The 21,820-nt window shown below is 37.1% G+C and overlaps 1 pseudogene; it reads right to left on the bottom strand.

Moving 5' to 3' along the window:
* Nucleotides 1-11,960: 11,960 nt before the first annotated feature.
* LOC113326084 lies at nucleotides 11,961-21,020 on the bottom strand (annotated as a pseudogene).
* Between the last annotated feature and the right edge of the window lie 800 nt (nucleotides 21,021-21,820).

Raw genomic sequence — 21,820 nt, 5'->3', positions numbered from 1 at the left:
CCTCTAAATCGTCAGAAGGTTGTCTATTAACATTAAATACATTTAGTTCAGTGGTCATATTACCAAAGGAGATGTTCATAAGTCCGGTCCTACAGTTGATGACAGCGTTAGCTGTGGCTAAAAATGGGCGACAAAATCACCGGTATTTGAGCACTAGGATCCTGAACAGGCTGAGTATCTAGAACAACGAAATCCACTGGATAAATAAATTTATCAACCTCAATCAGAACATCCTCTATGACACCACGAGGTACTTTGACAGACCTATCAGCTAATTGCAATGTCATTTTAGTCGGTTTCAACTTTCCAAGACCTAGCTGGTTGTATACATGATAAGGGAGTAAGTTCACACTAGCTCCTAAGTGAAGCAATGCCTTATCTACTGAATAATTACTGATCACACAAGATATGGTGGGACATCCAGGATCTTTATACTTAAGGGCTGTTTGGTTCAGAAGGATTGAACTTACCTGACCAGTTAAAAAGGATTTCTTATGGAAATTAAGCTTACACTTTCGTGTACAAAGGTCCTTAAGGAACTTGGCATAAGCAGGCATTTGCCTAATTGCTTCTAATAAAGGGATGTTAATGTTTACCTGCTTAAATATCTCTAGTATTTCGTTGAAAGTCGACTCTCTCTTTGTTGGAGCTAACAACTGTGGATATGGGGCTTTGGGTACAAAATGAGACCTGTCGGGAACCACATTGGCATCACTAGAAATTTTATCGGTTTCTTCAGTTAGTGGCTCCTTCTGGGGATCATCTTGGGAACTAGAAGGTGGATCTACAGTATGTCCAATATTAGGATTGGCTACCCTATTGTCTACCGTTTTACCACTCCTAAGGGTTGTGACAGAATTCACTTGATTAAATGGTTTTGCACCTACTTCATGAACTCCTCTAGGGTTGGGGGTAGTCTGACTATGGAGCCTTCCGTTATCTCTCTCACTTAAGGTCTTAGCTATTTGTCCGACTTGAAGTTCTAGCTTAGCAAGGCTCTGAGCATTAGTTTGAAAGTTCTGCTTGGTTTCTTGCTGAAAACTAATTTGGCTCTGTGCTAACATATCCTGAGTTTTTGCTAACATATTAATAGATTCCTCTAAGCTAGTCGTTTTATTTTCTGGGCCTGATGAATTCTTAGTGTAACCAAAATCTTGGGGAGCATTAGAATTACTAAACTGACCTAGACTTTGTCCCTTAGACCATGAAAGGTTCGGATAGTTTCTCCAACCAGGACTATAGGTTTCTGAATATGGGTCAAACTTATGACGGTTATCAAACCTAGTGTTATTATAGAGAGCATTGGCTTGCTCTTCATTATTCTGGCCTTCCCAAAAAGGCTCTATTCTACCACTAGTATGACCCAATTCTAAGGCTTCTAACCTTTTTGCTATAGCAGCAATTTTGGCATCTGATTCACAGCCTCCTTCTACCCTATTAACGTTTCCTCTACCTAGAAGAATTGTTTTCTTGGGTTCCCTACTATATTCCCATTGCTGGGTCTTTTCGGCGATTTCATTCACAAATTCCATCGCCGCGTCAACAGTTTGGTCTTCAAAACCACCAGTGCATAGAGACTCAACCATGGTTGTTATCGAATAATCTAAACCCTCATAAAGGATTTGACCTAGCCTAACCTTTTCTAAACCATGATGAGGACATTGGGATAATAAGTCATTGAACCTTTCCAAATACCTATATAAAGACTCTCCCTCCTGTTGAGAAAATGTGCAGATACGCGTCCTAATAGACGATGTTTTGTGCCTAGGGAAAAACTTGTTCAAAAAGGTAGATGTAAGTTGTTCATATGTTTTGATTGATTCGGAAGCCAAACTATACAGCCACGACTTGGCTTTATCTTTTAAGGAAAAGGGGAATAACCTGAGTTTCAAAGCATCATCATCAAGGTTTCTAATTTTTAGGGTACTACAAATTTCCTCAAAGTCCCTAACATGGAAGTATGGGTTTTCATTTTCTTTCCCTAAAAAGATTGGGAGCATCTGTAGGGTCTCAGGCCTAATTTCATAATTTGCTTCAGTTTCATCTAACCTGATACAGGAGGGACGAGTAGTCCTAGTAGGGTTCAACAAAGCTTTTAAAGTTGTCATTTCTGGCACTATCGGGATATTTGGGATTCTATGCAATCACAAAACAAGGCTGACTCAACCAAATCAAACCTAATTTTCTAGCAAACAAAAAGCATGATGGTTCCACTTAGATTGTTTCTAGACCAGCTTCTATTCTTTCGAAAAGGAACTCGTTACAATCTGAGCAAACCCCATGGAATCAATCCGAGTCAAAGTAAGTTGAATCGAGGTGAGGGAAGCTCAGTGGAGCTTTGATACCCAAGGCCTCACCGGTTACAAGGCGGCGCAGTCACACATTCAACTCACAGAAACCATCATGAATTTCGAAGTATGCTCAAAAGAGTAACCAATATTTTTCGAACGACTTTCCTATTAAGCTCGTTACCCTATCGGTCTAGTTCTAGTCAAAATTTTAGGCTTAGGTTCGCGTTTGGTTTCGTTTTCCTAAGGCGGGCAAGAAGAGAACGGTGATGAAATCTGAACCCTTATCTTGTATGGCCAGTCCTTGCCCTTTACTAGGAAATTAAAGCAGCCGTTTTCAAGTCCTCAGCATATATGCAAACGAAGGAATACAGTAAACCCGCTGACAGGGGATTCGCGGGTGTTTCGAAAGACTTACCTCCCGTACCAGACGAGCGAAGAACCGCTGAAGTCGACTCGGGCCACGAATCCTAAGTCATGTACGAACCCAAGGGGCCGAGGCGATATCGTAATCACCGTCCTTCTCTGCACACAATTTTTATTTAAACCAACCCTTTCGTAGGATTTAAAAAAAATAATGTCTCAGTCCAAAAATAAAGTACAAAAAGTGTTCAAAAATAAAAAGAAAAATTACAAAAAATAAAACCCTATTTACAGTTTCTAAAAATAAAACAAAATAACTATATACAAAATCTTCTTCTTCACTCCTTTTGGATTCCTCTCTTCTTTCCTTCTTTGGCGATGCTTTCCTTTTATAGTACTTTTTTCTTTCCTTGTAGCTTCGCTCCAATCTGAAAAGAATCGAAAAATACCAAAGGCGTAAAAGAGAACAAAAATTCTAAAAGAAATAAAATAAATCTAAAACCTAATACAAATCCGCGTCGGCGGCGCCAAAAATTGATGTGGTTTTTTTATGTTGTTGTAGATAGTGGTAAAGGTTGTCGTTCACTCAGACTTGTGAAGATTTGTTTTAGACTTAAATTAAAATAAAAACTCAAGATGAAGTTGTTATCAAGATTATAAAAAGCACCGAGACTCAGGATTCCACCATTGACCAATCAAGTGATTTAATGAAGTTGTTATCAAGATTATAAAAAGCACCGAGACTCATGATTCCACCATTGACCAATTAAGTGATTTAATCTAATCAATATTCATGCAATTCTCTGTGTTTAAAGTGATTCTAATATATTGTCTCTAGTAGATTTTTGAAGTAACAATTGTATACATCAAGAATTAAACATCAAAAGTCTTAAATTAAGCATGCTCCATCAAAACGGATCACAATCTTTCAATAAAAATTAATTTTCCAATATTAGTTCCATGCAAATAATCATAAAAGAAATTGCAAGAATTAATTAAAATAGAAATATACCACTTTTCATGGAACAATGGCTTCCTCCGTCGCCTCGGCTAAGGGGTTTAGCTCCTCATATTATTCACATACTCAAAATAGGTTTTCATAGCTCAAAAGGGTGAAAAACAAGAGAAAACTAATTAAGCAGACAGTTTGCAACGGTGTATAAGCGTTACAAACAGCTGTTACAGAAACGATATATGAAAACTGCTGTAGAAGAAACGACTGTCTCTGGGAGTAGTATGTTCTTCGTGTTCTTCCCCTACACCAGCAGAACTGAATGTCTGTAATTTCAATTTTGAGCTTTCTGTGGTTATCTAAACTACCCCAAACTGTTCGTAACCCTTCTATGACTTGCAACCAACCTATATATAGGCAACAACTCTCAAGTAAACCCTAAACAACTCAAGTTTATCTTGATTATTCTTTCACATCAAGTCCCGAGAATAATTCTCTCTAGCTTTCTATGCACACGTCTTCCATGTTTAATCCAACGTAGCAGAATCTCTCAATGATAGTATCCTCAATCATATCCATCAGTATGCTGTTAATATTTCATGTAACTTCCAATTATAGTTGAAGAAAATCCAGAAACTTCCTTATCCTATGTTTAGCTTGAAGTCGACGAAATCTCACGACTTTATCGAATCTGACACACTTACCAGTCCTGTTTTATAGAAACAGGCTTAACTGACTCCAAAGCGACAACCAAATCCGATTTTATCTCAGACAAAACCAAATCCAGAAGTTCGCTACAAGCCGTGAACTTCCTACACCTATGTTTCCTTCTCTCGGCTTATTCAGCCCAATTCATTCGACCCAAACACACGTAACAACCCTGTAATGTTCTAGGAAGTCCAGCCCAACGAAAATCAGACCTTGAATCTCTCTAAAACTCTGTTGAATTCCGAACCCTAATCTGCAGGTGTGTGGGTTCATTTTCCCGCCAAAAAAATCTGTTTGAAATGTGAAGAAGAAGGGTGCTCCCTATCCAGAGTAGGGGTGCCGATAGCAGGTGCCTTTGGGATGTCCTGAGGGTGCCCCTTAGTAATTCGGGTACCCCTTATCCATAGTGAGAGTCCGAATAGCAAGTGTCCTCCGAGTGCGATTTTCGACAACTTTTCGAGCCGATTTTTCCAAAAATGTTTATTGGACAAAAATACCTAACACACATAAAACACCATAATAAGTACAAAAATGAGCACTATCAATATATAGAATCGAGACAAATTGGACACAAAAATGTATCCATCATAATTCGGACCACAAGAGGTCCAAAACAACCAAAATAGGAAATCTAAACTTAAGCCCAAGTCCACTAAAAAAGTCCATTACACAAGGCCTGGTCCAATATGGTCAACTAACGGTCTCTAACAGTCAAAAGGGTCCATTAACGGACAACGTCCAACGTCAGGTCAAGACTTAGTGGCTTGAAGTGAAGAACATGGAGATGGTGGTGCTGAAATGGTTATTTGATTTGGATTGTATTAATGGTGATGGTCTTAGGTATAATGGAATTGGTAATGTGTATATAATGGATTGGTAGTGCTTATAGTGAATCTAAAATGGCAGTTCATGAGAGTGGTGTTGTTGCTGTTGTTACAGTAAAGTCACAATTGTTGTGTCTCGGAGAGGTTGAACTGAATGGGTTGTGGTAGTTCTGGTTTTATGGGTTACTGGTGGTTGAAGTAATTGGATTTGAGTCAGTTTGTGATAGAGATGAAATGGGTTTTGTCCTGTGTGGATGTAACTGGTGGTGTAGAGTATTTTTGTATCTTGAGTTAGGAGAGTAGAAATTGTATAGGATTGGTGTGTACAATCACAGCTGGATAATTTTGTCGAAAGCCTGCTGCTACTGCATTTGCAGGTAAAGCTAATTTTGTAGTTGAAGTTAAAACATGAAGTTCAATTGAAATGTCTATGTTTTTGTTGTAATGAAGTTTGTAGCTTTAATTTGTTTGAAATTGAAATATAGTTTAGAGTCTCAACTGTGTGAAAACCTTTGGCTTGAAGTGAAGAACATGCAGTAATTGAAGTAACCCATAAAACTAGAACTATCACAACCCATTCAGTTCAACCTCTCCGAGACACAACAATTGTGACTTTACTGTAACAGCAGCAACAACACCACTCTCATGAAATGCCATTTTAGATTCACTGTAGGCACTACCAATCCATTACATACACATTACCAATTCCATTATACCTAAGACCATCACCATTAATACAATCCAAATCAAATAACCATTTCAGCACCACCATCTCCATGTTCTTCACTTCAAGCCACTAATTAGATCTCTAAACAACAATCTAAATCTTCATATAAACACAACCCATGACTAATCTTCTTCCTAACTACTCATTTTCACCATCTGCAACTTCTCTAAACTTATTAAGAAAACCTAATTCCCAATTTACTTCCTCCTTCGAGTCTGAAACAAAGACAGACATCATCACCAATTACTGCATGATCTTCTCCACCTTCTACTGAACACAAATTCATCGATCTGTTTTCTCAAATTTCTGCAGAAGATGAACAGAGGAGAAGAAGAAGAAGGAAAAAGAAGAACGAGAAAGAAAGAAGAAAAAGATAAGAAGAGAATAAAGAAAAAGAATAAGAAATAATCTTCTCGGTTTGTCTAGGGATAAGACCAAGGATAAAACTATTGCACCCACTCGCTTTGCTAAGGGAAATCCAGGCCGGTCTATTTGGAAAAGACTATTTTTCCCTTCAAATCAAACTGATGATTACTTCTTTGTCTAATATTTGATTGACACGTTCGAGTATTCCATATCGTATAAATTTTCGAAACCTATCTAACGATATTAGTTTCGTATCTAATTCGTTGTTAGATTAATTTCTATGAATTAATGTTCGTGTTAAACTAATCGACTTATTATCGGCTAATTCGTCACTTCACTAGTCTAATAGCGTTGACGAGTTCGAGGGTCTTTACATAGGTCTTTTTCCCAATTACATGATTTAGGAGAATTAAATTGGATGGATTATTACTGTAAACTAAATTTTATGGATGTTTTATGGGTTCCATTTTATAGGATTTTGCATTAGTATACAGTCTTGACACAATTTAACCTAAACCTATTCTCATTCAGAAGTGTTGATTAAATATGGGGGTCATGGAGGTCTAAATATTCTCCCTCAGAAGAGTTGTAACATATACGATTATGATAATAGAGAGAAAGTGAAGAAAGATGAAGAAGAAGCAGCCAAAGAAGAGCAGCTGATGCGAGAATAGTCTAGGAAACGAGATACTGAATTTTATGAAATTCCTTCACTACCATACGGTGCGAAGAAATCCGCGGATTTACAAAACCAACCGCAACCAAACCGCTAAAACTTGGGGATTTGAGAATCCACCCATGACCGGTCCATAGACTCTTACGGATTGGTTTTTACCTGCAATTTTGCGGACGGTTGCGGATGAAATCCGCGGTTCTGGATTGTGTGCACACCCCTAGGTCGGAGAAAGAAAATTACGGCTTATGGGTTATGGAAGAAAAATGGGAGAGTATTCATATAAAAGCATCTCCTATCTGCATGAACTGGCAACAGCTTATGGCGTGGAAATCATAGAAGATTTGGATCAACTAATTCAAAATATCTGTAAAGCCAGTAGAAGATTAAACAATGAAGTCAATTAAGAAGAACCTGTGGAAAATACTAGAAGCAACAAGAGGAATAGAATTTAAGAAGAGTATGATGTTCTATCTGATTTGAATGACATGGAAACCAATACTGAAAATACAAACCCAACTGCTGTTAATGATGCAATGGAACATGATTTGGTTGAAGAAGGAGATCCAGAGCCAAAAGAACCTTCTCATGAGATGAATGAGGCCCCCGCTACTCTGGTAAAATTCTCTCTAACTTGGCATTACTATTTTTTTTCTCTTGCAAACTTTCAATCTACTATTACTTATCCAATTATTGAAGTCGTGACTAAGCATTTAATTCACTTTTCTCTGTCCGACTTTTATTTCGTTGAAAACCCTAATAATACCTTAAATATCAAGTTATCTGCTTTTCTAACTATGAAAATCATTAGTTGGAATTGCCAAGGTTTTCTAGGAAAAGAAACCAGAGACCACCTAGCTCATCTAAATACAATCCATTCTCCTGATATAATTTTTCTAGCTGAAACAAAGATTAATGATGACAGAATTGTTAGTCTCACCATATTTTTAGCTTTACCAAACTATAGATATGCTCCTTCAATTGGTCAGGCAGGTGGTATTATCTTACTTTGGAAAGATGGTTTAGATCTAGAGATTCTTAATACTTCGAGTGTTATGATACATGCTATAGTAAATAATGATCCTTCCAGTGGTGAATGGTTCCTCTCTTGTGTATATGGTATACCTTAAAGAGAGGAACAAAGCAATTATTGGCAATACATAAATAGCTTAAGCAAAATTGTTACAATCCCTTGGGTTCGTCTTGGAGACTTAAATATTGTCATGGATAATTTAGATAGAAACACTAATACAAACATAACTTGCCCTGAGGTCTTACAACTTATAAGAGATTCTGATTTTCATGACATCGGTTTTCCAGGTAATCCTTACACTTGGTCTAGTAACAGTCATGGCACTGGGAAGATAAAATATAGATTATATAGATCTTTAAATAATAGTGAATGGTCCATAGCTTTTCCTGATGCCACTGTTGTTCACTTACCTCAACTAGGGTCTGATCATACTCCCATTATGCTATCCATTTACAATTCTCATATTACCACTGGTAGAAACTGGAAAATTTTTGAGAGTTGGCTTCAAGCATAATTGTTTAAATGAAATTGCAAATGCATAGAAATCTAACCTTTCAGGGTTAGCTGCTTTTATTCTTAATTATAAGATGTCCAACACTAGACATATTCTTTCTTTATGGAGGAAAAGAACATATGGTAACATCAAAGCAAGAATTAACCATCTTCAGCAAGAGTTATCTCAATTACAAGCAACAGATAATCAAGGCAGTAATACTTCTGAAGTGTTAAGGATTGAAAAAGAAATTGATGCAATCAATGAAGTTCAAACTGCTTCTAATATTCAAAAATTAAGAGATCATTTCTACAATGATATGGACAGGAATTCAAAGTACTTTCATATTAGAGCAAACCAAAGAAAGGCAGGGAATATGATTGATTCTCTCTTATCTCCAGAAGGTATTTGGTGTCAAGACAGGAACTCAGTAGAAGAATTACTTGTTTCTCATTTCAAGAAGATTAGTTTTACCTCAAATCCAGCTGACAACACAAGATTTCTTCAACATATTCCTAAAATCATCCCTGACCAAGAAAATGAAGTTTTATTCTCAATTCCTTCAGATGAAGAAATTCATAATGCTTTAATGAGTATGGATCCCTGGACTTCACCAGGTCCAGATGGTTTTCCACCTGGATTTCTTCTTAAAAAGATCAGCAACACAAGAGTTACTTTAATTCCAAAATCCACAACATCTCATAAACCTGAAGATTACAGGCCTATTGCTTTATGCAATACTGTTTACAAACTGATTTCAAAAATTATTGCTCTAAGGATGAAACAACACATGGTCAATATCATATCTCCCATGCAATCAGCCTATGTGCCTGGCGGATTGATCTCTGAAAACATTTGTCTTGTGCAAGAATTAGTCAAGGCCTTGAAGAATAAGGGTGGAAGAACATGTCATCTAGCCCTAAAAATGGATATGTCAAAGGCTTTTGACAGATTGGAATGGGATTTTCTCATTGAAGTCCTTAAAAAAATTGGTTTTTGTGACAAGTTATGTCACTTAATACACCAATGCATCAGCACATCTGAAATTGAGATAATGATAAATGGTCTCCTTCTAAATCTTTTAAACCAACAAGGGGTATAAGGCAGGGAGATCCTCTTTCTCCCTACCTCTTCATCTTAGTCATGGAAGCATTTTCTAGACAGCGAAACCACTTTGAGTTGAAAAATCAACTAACAGGGATGAAGATATCAAGGTCAGCTCCTAAGATTAATCATCTCTTATTTGCAGATGATTGTCTTCTATTCTGCAAAGCAAATCAGGTTCAAGTCAACAAACTTCTTCAAGTAATTGAGCAATTCAGTGTTTGTTCAAGTCAGCTCATCAATTTCCGTAAGTCAGCTGTTTACTTCTCCAAAAATACTTCTCCAAATGTTTGTCAGATAATCAGTGGTACTATTCAAGCAAGACAGCTAGATATAAAGGAAGAAAAATACTTAGGCCTACTATTTTTTGTAGGAAGAAATAAAAGAATACCTTTTGCTACTCTTGAAGAAAAGATGACTACTAGACTTGCAAGATGGAGAAGTACAAACATGTCTGAAGCAGCAAGGTCAGTAATGATTAGAAATGTAACTAATGCTATCCCAGTACATAATATGATCTCTTTCAAGCTTCCAGATGCAACTATCAAGGAGCTGAACACAGTGCAACAAAATTTTTGGAGGAATAAGAAGACAAACAAAGGTAAATATTTTATTTCCTGGAGTGGAGTTAACAGGCCAAAAGAAGAAGGAGGACTTGGCTTTAGAGATATAGAGCTGCTTAATAGAGATCTTCTAGCTAAGTCTACCTGGAGACTTTGCACTGACAACACTTCAATCTGTGCAAAATCTTTACAGGCAAAATATTATTCCGATGGAGAAATTTTTAACTACCAGTCCAGTACAAATGCTACATGGTCCTGGAGAAGTATTAGCAGTGAGCTTGAGTTCATTAGGAAATACAGCTGTTGGGGACTGGGGAATGGTCAGAAAATATTAATATGGAAACACAGATGGATTGTGCTGTTAGATGGTCCACCTAAACCAAAAGAAGGAGTTTCAGATCAGCATAATTATGTCTTCGTGTATCAGCTTTTTTCACAACAAACTGGAGGGTGGGATTATAACCTAATTCTCAGACTCTTTGACTCTGCAACAGCAAACTACATTCTCAATTTATCTATTCATACCCAGCATGAGGACAGACTGATATGGACTCTTGAGAAGAACGGTTTATTCTCAGTTAAGTCAGCGTATCGGAAAATGTTTGAAGAAAAAAATGCTCATAACCTAGTTGGACAGCATATGAATGCTATCTTCAAGAAGCTCTATAGATTACCTCTCATTCCAAGAATCATTTAATTTGCCTGGAAATGTCTTAAGAACATCCTCCCAACAAGAGACAAACTCTCTCATGTTATTCAATCTGGAGACTACAGTTGTCCATTATGTTCTCAACATCCGGAAACATCCACACATTGTATCCTTGAATGTGATATCGCCAAAAGGATATGGTTTTCTCCCTGGGAATTCATGTACCAGCTGGTTACACTTTGGAGTCATGGGTCTACAATATGCTGGACAATCTGCTTAAAAAATCAGAGGCAAGAAGATGAAGTCTGTCAACAGCTAACTGTAGCCTGGTGCATTTGGAATGAACATTGTGATAAAGTCTTTAAGGGCAGTAACACAACACTAGATCAGATTATTTATCGTACCAGGAAAGAGCTAGCTGAACATGAAAGGAATTACAACATCACTAGACCCATTACTAATGTGCAGTGCAGTGCCATTACTAATGTGCAGTGCCATTACTAATGTGCAGTGCAACTTAGATATGCATTGGTCTCCCCCTACAAGGGGCTGTTATAAACTTAACTCTGATGGTTCACATTTATATGCTAATAATTCCGGAGGCATAGGTCTAATAATTTGTGATTTTGCAGGTGGGGTCAAAATGCATCTACTTAGCGGATTCTTTTGGTCCAGATCAAGCTGAATGTAGGGGTCTGTGGGAAGCATGTCAATGGGCTAAGGAGCTAAACATGGAAAGAGTGGAGTTTGAGCTGGATTCAAAAATTGTGGTGGATGCTGTGAACAAAGAAATCTTCAACATAGACTGGAGATTACGTAATACAACATTAGAAATTAAGTCTTTATTTAGTTTGTTCAAATTTTGGAAATGTTCTTATGTTCCAAAAATGAAAAATAAGACTGCAGATATCCTTTCTAAATCTGCAAGAGTTGATAGATTGAGTGGAGTCTGGTTATTAGTTCCTCCTAGCAACATTGTTGAACAATTGCAGGAGGTTTCAAACTATGTAAACAATTCTTCATAAGCAATTCATCTTTAAGTTTCAAAAAAAAAAAAAAAAAAAAAAAATTCATATCTAAACACAATTTAGGTTCTAATTTCTCTTATTACATGAGCTCAAACTGTAGAGACTAGAAGATTCACCTGCAGAGCAGACAGTAAAAGCATCAGGCCAAGAGCAGACCTAGTGTTCTCTCATCTCTTATGCACACAGATATATCCATCAAAAATTTGTCACCCTAAAACAAATCCTTAAGGTAACATTTCATCCAAAGCATCTAAATTCCAGAGACAATCCTTCAAAAATGGCTCTATAGCTTCATGATTATTTACATAAGCACACAGAGAATATGAAAAACTGAATTTCTCTTCAGAAGAATGTAGATCCAAAAGTTACAGTACCTGAGAGCTAAATGTGCTGATGATAAGGATTGTATTCCCAAGAGACAGCAAAGAAATAAATCAATGTGTTTTTGGATCAAAAACCCATAAAAATTACTCAAATCCTCATTGATATTGTTATCTGGTGTCATCATTTGAACCTTTATACAGAAGTTAACATTAACTGACTCAGATCTTGTTCACCTTGAGAAGGATGGAGGGAGTTCAAAAACCTGTCCACTGCCAGAAGTATTGTTTACAGCCTTTGCAAGAGAAAATCCTAGAGCTTTTCCTACCGGTACAGCCACGGCGTTACCAACTTGCATGTACCTATAATGTACAAAGAATGGTTAGATTCGGTTTGAAGGAGAACCAAAAAGAAATATAAGGAAAATAGAAAAACAATCAATGGTGACAATTATACCTCTGCTTCACTGTACCAAACAGACGATAAAAATCTGGAAAACCTTGAAGACGAGCATTCTCCCTAATTGATAACACCCGGTCTTGTTCAGGATGCAATATTATCTGACGAAAACCCCAAAAGTCAGACAATTGATGTTTATATAAACCATCCACTGTTTATATAGCAAACCCATAACATAAAAGAACGCATTGGACATCTGGAAGGATTATGCTTAAGATAAACAGTGAATCATGAGGAATATCCAAAATTTATTTTACTGCAGTAAGTGATAACCTAAAGACAAGATGGAAACATCACTTTCACTGTCCTCCTTAAACATCAAACCACACCCCACAAACATCCCATTTTTGTACCTTAATTTCCCTGTTATAACCTATGATCTTAGCATATTATCTAAAAGCTTAAAACACTTCCAAAATAAGATTTGCATATATGTTCACCTGGTTATGGGGCTCGGCACGTGTCACAACGGTAGACACGATTTCGCCCCACCAGAGTCTTCCAAATGGCCTGAAAACCAAGCAGACATGATAAATAAACTGGGATAAAACAGGTTCTTCGTTAAACTAAAGATAACTGATCAGTGAAGAAACAAATACTCACTTTTTGGAAGTTCCCCTGACAAATTTTAAGGCATATTCTGGAACCTTCAGTAATGTAACTATGTAAGAATATGTTCAATTAATGAATAGACAGAATAACTAATGATCAAAAGACAAGATTAAAAGAGCTGTTTACCAGTGGCATTTTTCAATCATTACTTTGTCCATCTTCTGGTCACGCTTTGCCTTGTTTTTTCCATCAACGATAACCCCAGGGAGGTTTCTGTAATTTGCACCCTTAAAAATCAGCAGAGCCTAACAATCAATATATGTATTACAAAATGAAAACTGATTTCGCCAAGTTAACTAATAACTAACCTTCTCCCTGGGGATTTTAGAAACCCGGATATTATCATCCTCACTTAGTTTCAGCGGCAGATGGTCATAAAGCTTTAAAGCCACTAATTCCTCTGAGTAAGCTGACCCGATCAACTCTGAAAGGAAAGAAAATCTTTAATATTCTTGAAAGAAGTCCAACAGGTTAATTTAAACATGAAAACACTACTACAGAAAAACTTACCATGCTTTGGTAATCTAATCATCCTTTGGAAATCTGACGTAGGCTCATCATTACCATAGTCCATCTCATCTTGGATTTCATGCGTTGTAATCTAAAATTCAGAAGAAATACAGTAAATATGCCACTATCAATGTTAACTTAATACAATCAATGAAGGCAGAAAACAATCTTGCTTACCTCAGGCAAATCATAAATTGCATCTTTTAGAAGTAAAGCTTTTTTCAGCTGCAGTGTATATTCCTCATCCCCCTTAACCACATTTCACTACACAAACCGACCAAGAACCAATTATTTGATAAATACAAATATAATTAGCAATTCTAAGCTGGAAAATCAGATGCATACATACCTCAAACTGCTTAGGGCTAAACCCACGAGCAATAACCTTATGCGTAGGCAGAGGAAATTGCGGCAGTTTCTGTAATAAGAAAAAGTAAAGTATAAAACTCCAATACTGCGTCCAGTAAAACTAAAGTAAAAAGTCTAAAAAATTGTTGATAAACTATTTACAAAGCAGATTCTACCTTGGTGTTTTGGGCACCCCAAAGAAATGCCCGCATGCGGAACTGTGGAAGCCCATAACTTCCAGCTATCAGTAAACCAAGACGGACTTGGTAGTTCATTGCTACAAGTCGACCCATGGCATAACGACCAAGTGTTCCATCCAAAAATCGCATAAGGTCTACCACATTCTCCATCAAAGTGAACTTTGGCTGAAGAAATTTGACAATGTCCATGAAAACGACCAATTGATAATTCTTGGGGTCATTGAGAGGCTCCTCATAATTTCGGAACCTGTTGAAGCCAGAGATTCCCTGGCACGGGGGTCCACCACAAATAACATCCACAGTACTCTATATGACAAACAGAACAATAGATAAATTTGTTACGATACAAGCATAAAAGGCTACACAAAATAAACCATTATCAAAAAGTGGAGTACATAAAATATTTACAAAGGGAGAGTGTCTCCTCAACTTAACACCATGCTAAAGGCCTGGAAATGTCTCTCGTCAACAGTTACATGACTCCTATGTCCTAATAGTCCTGGCATTAGTGATTACTCCTTTGTGCCTGAATTGATCAATACACTAAAGCCTCAAGTTACTAAAATTACAACTGGCACTGCAGGATGGCACCTGCCGAAATCGAAACTGCCTAATATTTTCTACAGGATACATATGTATGACAGAGCAACCATACTATTTATACTGCACCCAGTATATGACAGAGCAACCATGCTATTTATACTGCAGCCAGTGTGTAGGTCATGTTAGGGCCTATTAAACTCTGAACCATGCTATTTATATGCATCAGTATTCTACTACAGAATTTTAAGATGAAGAGTAAAAAGTTTCAAGGCCTTCCAACAATTCTGGTGATTAATAAAAATTGGTAAACAATTGGTACTTTCGAAACATATAATGAATTATTGATTACTCTGCAGGATATTATAAACTCTTTGCTAAAGGTAGACACAAAAAACATAAAAATTAACTAAAGAAAAAAATAACAGAAGTACACAACTTGTAAGTCGTGAGATGAATAAAATGACCGGCATCTCAAAGTACATGGATTAGAGAAGAATCGATCAGAAAAATAGTAAAAGTCGATACACACTTACAGGGAGAGGCAATATATTGGATTGGTATCCATCTGTAACAAATTCCTTAATGCAGTCATCACATTTCCTGCATATGAAACTAATATTTACACAATGCACTTATGGAGCTAGTTACTGAAGCAAATTAAAATAGGAAATGCAAAGAAGACATATATGTAGAAAGTTCAAAGTGCGGTAACATACGTTAGCTTCGAAAAAGGCTCCCAAGAATCCCAATCAGAGCCCCACCCCTTCCACTTCACCTGAATTATATAAAAGTGTCAGAAATGAGTAAGAATTTACGAGAAAGAGGCACACAACTAAGGTATTAGAAATTGCAAAAGGAGTACCTTAAAGTGTAAGGCAGCAGGCCCTTCATCTGTGTCTGGGTTTATACCATAAAAGATTCCTATTATCCTGTCAACTTCATACTCACCATTCTCGTCCGGTGGGCGTCTCTGCGCCTCTTCTTCAGTTTCTTCCTTCTCTTTCTTCTCAGTTGGTTTCTTTGTTTTACTATAATCAGTTCCCAACAAATGGTAATGAGCACAGAGATTTTTCCACTCATGAAGAAACAGTAAAATGTCCTCAGCCTTCATATTTCCCACCTGAAATCAATTGGCAGTTAAATGTCTGCAAACATGTACTGAAAATGTGAAGTGAGAAGACAATCACAACAGCAAAATAGCAGACCTCAGTCTCAGGATGATTATAACGAAGACTTTCACAAGCATCTTTGTTAAAATCTACTGCCCATCTCTGAAAGAACAAGCATAAGTTTCAGTGTGAAATAAACATACTATGCCAAAAGTGCTGAAATCATTTCTTTTAACTTACAGTGACAAGGTTGACGTTAGACGCAGCTGCACCCATGCACAGACCAGTGGACATCCCACCACAGCCGGCATACATATCCAGAAGTGTCATAACTTTATCAGGATCAGCAGAATCTTGCTCAAAGACTTTCGAACAACCCCCACTTGAAACTGCAGTGGATGATGTACTAGCTTCTTCTCCATACGCTACAAAAGAAGAATGTGGTGAATACCTGCAAACAAGGATTGGAGGGAAGTATTATAGTCTCAAATATTAATAGATACAGTTTTACCTGTGCGTAGATTTTCAAATGTACAAAAAATTTCACAATAGGACATGTCATAAAAGTAATGACACCCATTGACCTGAAGGCAAACCAAAATAAGAACATTTAGTAATTCAATAAACTACAATGAGATGCATAAAAATCAATGAACAAAGAAGAGGAGGAGAGGAACCATACTGCGGATGATGCTTGTAGAACAGTAATCTTGTCAACTATACAACCCAGTGGATTGTCATCCCCAGAGTCTGAATAAAAAACCCGTTTTGAATCAATGAGATAAGAGTGTTCTTTAATGACCTGCAAACATACGAAATTTTACAAAATCACAAACCGTGGTACATAACTCAATGACAAGAAAAATTGAGTGTTCCTAACAAAACTTACAGTGTCTTCCGCTTGGAAGAACCACTTCACAGCAATGTAGGGTTGCTTCTTGGTGGTTTCAAAGAATTCGATGATTCTTCCTATATAATCTTTTTGTCCAGCTTCAGCCTGAGATAAATCATGTAATATAAGAATCTTGTAAAATACAAAAACATTCAACCATCAAACTATTACTAAGACATTTATCAATCAGCATGATGAAAACCAAAATGCACAGAACATGAAATCTCAGCAATAAAATAGTCAATAGAACATGAAACAACAGTATAATTCCACAATTCTCCCAATGTAAACTTAATAAACCTTTTGTCTAAAACAGATCAGTAATAGATTCTTGCAAAAAAATGAAACTCATATATTCAACCATCAGATTATAACAATTACAATAAACTTCTCCTACAACATGGTCTCCTTACTCATGAAAAAAGCAACATAACACACAAGGAAAAGTATGGAACATTCACCTTGATATGGCAACAGTCTCCCAAGTGGTAAATCTCGCCATCTACTTGAGCACCAGTGAAGTGCCGTCTCACATGCAGATAACCTTCACCACCTTCTCTTATCTACAATTACACACAAAAATCAAACAATCAAATATCCCCAAAATCAAAATTACAAAATCAACAAACGGCAATCAAAATTACAAAATCAAAAAAAAATAAAGAATCAGATTCACAACCTTTAAAGCATCATATCTATGAAGCCATCTTTGTCTAGCCTCTTCAATAAGTACCGGTTCCCCAATTAAACGGCAATTCTCATTCTGTTTCTTACACTTTGAAACTTTCCTTTGCATTTTCTCCACGGGGACTTGAGCATCTTTCTCCATTTCTTCTTCCTCATCTACGGCTTCCTCAGGGTTTACAATCTCCAGATCTGCAACCACTTCTTCATCATCTTCATCTTGTACATCAACCTTCTTTTTGCCTTTACAGATAACACTCTTCAATTTCTTCAACGGACCATCTGATTTCTTCTTTGGTCCGTTGATGAAGTTGTTTAACGAGAGTAAAACTGGTTATACTTTATTGAATCTTTTTGATGAAGATGTTTGATGAGCGGTGGAGGTATGGTTATTAGAAGATTTTGATAGATCTTGAATACAGCGAAAATATATGCCATTCCTGAAAAAGCTGGCCCGATCGTTTTGAGATTTTGGATTGACTCGTCCAAATATGGAAATGGTGGTGGGGATAGTGGGGCGACATTTTAGGCTTTTACAGCCGATGTGGTGGTGGTGCAAGTGGACATGGCCTTGCTGTCATAGGTGGTGGTGGGTTACAGGCCTGTTTGTGATAGTTCAAATACGTTGAGATGCTGCTAACTTTGTGTAGGAGTGTCAGCATGACTTGCCTGATCTAATGGGCCATATTTTTGCTCCTTGACTCCTGGCTGGCATACTTGCCCAAAGTTATTTACTGCAAAATTGAACCCTGGAGGTACATCTTCATCCTGACAATGACAAAAATGCAGGACTGAGAATACTTTTTCCAATTGCACTTGGAAACAGAGTGTACCTAATGGATTTATATTTCGAAGAAAAAATAATTGGGGGTTTTCTAGATTTCGCGTTGTTGCTCATACTTAAGTTTTCATCTTCTGCGCTTCTTACATATCTTCTCCGGACTTTAGAACCACTGGATCAACTTTACTTGTTTTGAAACATCTGTTGTGTTATCCTCAGCGTTGTTGTCGTGGTGAACTGTTGTCAACTTTTCCTCTTCAACTGATTTCTTTTGAGCTGATTCACTGCTCTCATAGCTTCCTTTCTTCATTTTTCTTCCCTCTATTCTCCCGCTCTGGGTTGAATCAAAGCTTTTCTCCACGTTCTCCTTATTTGTGCTCTTTTTGGGAACACTGGCCTTTCCTTTCTTCAATTTCTTCTGTGCTGCTTTACTGTATTTGTATAATTTGAGGTTAAACAGGAAAAAAAAAAAAAAAAAAAACCTCAAGGTTTCTTGAAAGCAAATGTTTTATGCCAACAACATTAAAATAGTCGATGTGCTATACTTGAATAGAACTTAAAACCCGAAGAAACAATTTAATTAATTTCATTAGATTATACCTTTGCATGACCGAACTTCTGGAGAGGCTTCGTTTAATGATGTCAGTATAATATTGAGTAAAAGGAGTCTGCTTGCTCTCCACTTTGATCTGCACAAAAATCATTCACGACAACAAGTAAGCATTTGCGAGCACATTCTTGATCTAAAGAAGAAAAGAAAAAGAAACCCAACCTCTTGAAGAAATGAGTCAACAGCAGATGCTTTATCTTTTGGTGAAAAGGCAACTTCTTCTCTTTTCTTGTTCACAAACTCAACATTCTGCTCAACCTGCATTAACATAATTTTATACAATGAAATACTGTCATGAGGCAAAATCCTAGAAGGTTAAACTTGTATTGGAACCTAACCTGCACTTTTGAATTTTATTATTTCAAAAAAATAACTAATGCTTTAACTGGGGAGATAGATATACCATATCTATTAGACAAGACTTTCAACAGTACTTTTCCCATTGAACTTTCTCAGACGAATTAGGGGAATAGCTGCCAGCTCAGGAAATGATATACGGTAGCTCCACTGAGCAAAGTGATTTCAGCCACTGCTTTGGGACCTACATCAAAAACTTAATCTTATCAGCCTACCATAACTTCAACAAGCAACATTAAAAAATCAAACTCTTAAATCATATAACCTTTAGTGCAAATGACATGTCGAAGGGTTTTGCAGATTTTGCATCTGCCTTGCCAGTTCCAATGTACTCCAAAGAGTCGAACACCAAGGAAGTAACAGGGATGAAGTCCATAGAAGAACTTGAAAGCTGATTGAGCATTTGAAAGCATTTTACTCTCAGAGGCAAGTGTCGTGGTCCAGAAAAAAGGTGAGCCACTCCATAAATATTTTAAGTACACCAACAGTTGAAGGTCATTATCTTCCACGTTCGCGCAGACATACTTAACCCACAAATCCACACAGTTGATGTATTGCCACCTATATATCTTCTCCATTGTTTCCTGAAGACGCAAACACCTGGGTGTTAGCAGGATGCAACTTAAAAGAACCCTGGTTCCACCCTAACAATATTGCTGGTTCACGAGTTAACAACAATAAACAGATGGGTAACTCAAGTTCAAGCAAAATTTCGAAATTAAAAAAAATTATGGCCTATGTCTTAGCTTATGGATGAAAAAATAGAAGAGCATCTACCTTTTTCTTTGTGTGAAGGCACTGCCGTAATATTATGGCTAATTGCTGGATAGATACCAATGCCTTGATACATGATCTTGGAACATCTAGGGAAAGAAGAGGAAAGCGGTCTACAATTTTGAAAACCTGACAAGAGGTGGTAAGTAATTGAGATATCAGATTAATATACACTGGACGAAAAGCTGAGAGCATTCTTGAGGTTTATATGAAAAATATTCTTACCCTCCTTGAAGCGAGAAGGATAGCAACACCGATGGGGATGAGCATAAGACCGACGAGCACAAAAGCTGAGTAATCTGTATCAAAAATGCGGTAATGAAATCAGAAACCAAATGAGTGAAGTAGTAGCGGATGGATGTTCGAAAATAAAGAATGTCGGGGGGCTTAAGAGAGTTACCAGTTTAGGTGTTAGAATTGGCTTGTAAGCTGGTAGGTCTTGCTGAATAAACTTTGAATCTGAAAAGAAGAAGAAACATAAATTAGAACGAGGAGCAATCCTCCCTGTAAACAAAATTCCCTGGTTAATGTAACAGCCGTGTAAGTTTAGAGAGTAACATGAATCAACATTAAACCGAAGAAAGGAGAAAATTATAGGAGGAATTCATATGATATACTAATAATCTTGGAATAATAATGATAAAATTGAATAGGTCAAGTAATAACAGGAACAAGTTTGGACAAGTCAAGTTGGAATTTGGCAGCATCTCCTCCTCCTATGGAAAATGAACCAGCAGCTGAAAAGCAGAAGAAACATAAATTAGAATAAGGAGCATTAATAAAATTACCTGGTTAATCTGACCAATGTTAGTTACTAGAGGCATGAAATTCTTTCAAAAAAAAAAAAAATACGAGAAAAAAGATTAGAAACTACTAACATTTGGAAATCCTCCTTTTGGGCTGAACAGCAGCAGGAATTGGAATTGAAGAGGAAGAAGCCATTGGTAATTCAGGATGATAATTCCTCCTCAATTTCTTCATTTGTGTATTTCTTTCAACCTAGTTCCCCAAAACAGACCTAAAAAGTTAAACCATGGGCCATCATCCAAGCTAGATCTGTCGGGTAGACTTGGTAAAAAGAAATCAAAAGTCAAAAAAGTTTTAGTCAGCGAGTTGGGATATCAAAAGTAAAAATATTGATGAAACGAGAAATATTTTGTTTTCAGAAGTTGTTCAAAAATTGTATACTTAAATTTAATTTTTTTCTTTTATCCCAGAAGTCAAAAAAATTACTTATAAATGTGTATCTTAAGAGCGTCCACAGTGGTGCGAGTATAACCAAAGACCAAAGACTAAAAAAAAAGGACCAAATTTGGGTTTAGTCCGTCATGTGGCGTAGTGGGAAAAGAGTATATTTGGTCGCGCGTTGATAAAGTTTACGCCTGGAATCAGGCGTTGATAAAGATAACGCCTGACATGGGCCATTTGTAAAGATTCCGCCCGACATATTCAAAAAAAAGAAAAAAAAAACATGGGGCGTTGATAAAGTTAACGCCCCAAGCAAAGTTTTGAAAACTTTGTGAGGTTAGGCCATGACTATATCAACGCCCCAAGAGAGGCGTTAACATTATGTACGCCTGGGTGCCCGGGGTTAACTTTACGTACGCCCCATCCAGGCGGACATTATACCAGCGCCCCATCCAGGCGTACATTTAACCAACGCCCCTGCATCAGGCGTTAACTTTACGAACGCGCGGCTACAAACGGACATTATACCAACGCTTGTCGGGTAGGCGGACATTATATAAACGCCCGATTATATTTGGGTTTGGTCTTGATCGCCGACCAAATTTGGTCTGAGTTTACTCTTTGATCAAATTTTGATCGATGGTCCGTCCCTCTACGCCAG

This window comes from Papaver somniferum, unplaced genomic scaffold, assembly GCF_003573695.1.
Source record: "Papaver somniferum cultivar HN1 unplaced genomic scaffold, ASM357369v1 unplaced-scaffold_10, whole genome shotgun sequence".
Taxonomy (NCBI): Eukaryota; Viridiplantae; Streptophyta; class Magnoliopsida; order Ranunculales; family Papaveraceae; genus Papaver; species Papaver somniferum.
The sequence above is the reverse complement of the archived record's forward strand: the minus strand, read 5'-3'. Positions and strand labels throughout refer to the sequence as shown.